Here is a 2,344-nt window from a genome sequence, read left to right as displayed (position 1 = left end):
TTGTGATGCAGACTGAAGGAAAGGGTCCTGGTGTGTATTCCAGGCTCAGAAGAGAATCACAAATGATGGACTTGAGATTCATGACATTTTGCTGTTTGCTTGTTTGTTTAGCAATTTATGTAATAGAAATTAGGCTTCTTAGTTAAATTCTAGGGCAATGAAAAAACTCAAGTTATCAGTTTGATTAGGAATTTTGTTCATTAGATGAAAAAGATATGGTGGAAGTTCTTAGTGGTATTAATAACTAGCATTTACTAAGCATTCATTTTGTTGCAAGCACTAATTTACAGATTATCTGTAAATCCTTTCAGCAACCCTTTGAGATGTAGGTACTATTATTCCCTTCTTAGAAATGAGGAGACTCCACTGGGCACGGTGGCTCACGCCTGTAATCCCAGCACTGTGGGAGGCCAAGGCGGGTGGATCACGAGGTCAGGAGTTCGAGACCAGCCTGGCCAACATAGTAAAACCCCATCTCTACTAAAAATAGAAAAATTAGCTGGGCGTGGTGGCATGTGCCTGTAATCCCAGCTACTGTGGAGACTGAGGCCGGAGAATTGCTTGAACCCAGGAGGTGGAGGCTGCAATGAGCCGAGATCATGCCACTGTACTCCAGCCTGGGTGACAGAGCAAGGCTCCATCTCCAAAAAAAAAAAAAAAAGAGAAAAGAAAAAAGAAATGAGGAGACTCAGGCCGGAGTGGTCATCTAAGGTTGCATATTCAGTACATGGAGGAACCATGATTTGAATGTTGGTGTGTCTGACTCGAGACTGGAATCACTGTGTTCTATTGCGTAAAGTTAAGGCTTATAACAAATTTGGAGGGCCAAAATTTTAGGTTCTTGAAATATTATTGATATCTTAAAAATAGTATATTTAATCTTGTGGAGTATTTTGATTGAAAATGCCTGCATCTGTTTGCAAATTTATGTTTTGTTTTGTGTAGATACTTGAAAGCATTTTGGAGGCATTACGGTATTCTGTTTGGGGCCTCCCAAATTGAGTTTATATTTTTTCTCATGAATGAGAAAACATGTCCTTTTGTTTTTTCTTTTTTTGTTTGAGATTGGGTCTGACACTGTCACCCAAGCTGAAGTGCAGTGGTGTGATCACGGCTTACTGCAGCCTTGACTTCTGGGGCCCAAGTGAGTCTCCCACCTCAGCTTCCCAAGTAGTTGGGACCACAGGCATGTGCCACCATGCCTAGCTAATTTAAAAAAAATTTTTTGTAGAGATGGAGTCTCACTATGTTGCCCAGTCTGGTCTCAAACTCCTGGACTCAAGCAATCCTCCCTCCGCAGCCTCCCAAAGTACTGGGATTACCGGCTTGGGCCTCCATGCCCAGCCTCCTTTTGTTTCTTGATCCCAATCTGTTAGGCTTCTTTCTCAGACCTTCTGAATGAGCAAATATTGATGTTAGATAAGCAAGAGCATCTGCTTTGTTGTCAAGAGCTGTTAGGAACTATAAGGGACTTGACGCTTCCTTTTGCAGAGGAGGAAACTGATTCCCAGAGTGGTGAATGCAGTCCAGATCTATTCCTACTAACTTACACTTCCTCTCTCACTCTGCCTCTCCTACTGGTAGGTAAAGGACACAATTCTGACACATTGATGTCTGCAACCCTCATCTCTTCTGTTTCTGACAGTCACCAAAACAACATCAGTGACAAACAGAAGGATAGAGATTTCTGCCATCTCTTGCTTCTGTTTACTGCAGCTTTCAAAACTTGACTGACCAAGGAGGAAATAGGGTTAGAGAGGTGGGCAGAGAGAACGGTTAATCATGATTATCCAAAGTAATTAAACTATCTCTAGTTTGAGACTCTTTTTGTTTATTTTTGTCTGTCTTCCTTTTTTTTTTGGAAACAGGGTCTTGCTGTGTCACCCAGGCTGAAGTTCAGTGGCTCAGTTATGGCTCATGCAGCCTCGACTTCCTGGGCTCAAGTGATCCTCCTGCCTCAGCCTCCCGAGTAACTGGGACTACAGGCATGCACCACCACAACTGGCTAATTTTTGTATTTTTTGTAGATTGGGTCTTGTCATGTTACACAGGCTGGTCTCAAACTTATGTGCTCAAGCGATCCACCCACCTCTGCCTCCCAAAGTGCTGGGATAACAGGCATGAACTACTACGTCGGCCTCTAATTTATTTTTATTTATTATTACTAATTTTTTTGAGATGGAGTTTTGCTCTTGTTGCCCAGGCTGGAGTGCAATGGCATGATCTCAGCTCACCGCAACCTCTGCCTCCCCGGTTCAAGTAATTCTCCTGCCTCAGCCTCCCGAATAGCTGGGATTACAAGCATGCGCCACCACATCTGGCTAATTTTGTATTTTTAGTAGAG

General features: G+C 43.0%; 1 protein-coding gene across 2 annotated transcripts in view; it reads left to right on the top strand.

Annotated features, from left to right (window-relative positions):
• STT3A (STT3A, subunit of the oligosaccharyltransferase complex (catalytic)) overlaps nucleotides 1-2,344 on the top strand; it is a 32,677-nt gene that overhangs the window by 9,081 nt on the left and 21,252 nt on the right. The gene's annotated exons all lie outside the window — the stretch shown is intronic.

Source organism: Mandrillus leucophaeus, unplaced genomic scaffold, assembly GCF_000951045.1.
Source record: "Mandrillus leucophaeus isolate KB7577 unplaced genomic scaffold, Mleu.le_1.0 Scaffold656, whole genome shotgun sequence".
NCBI classification, from domain to species: Eukaryota; Metazoa; Chordata; class Mammalia; order Primates; family Cercopithecidae; genus Mandrillus; species Mandrillus leucophaeus.
This window is presented reverse-complemented; position numbering and strand designations above follow the sequence as displayed.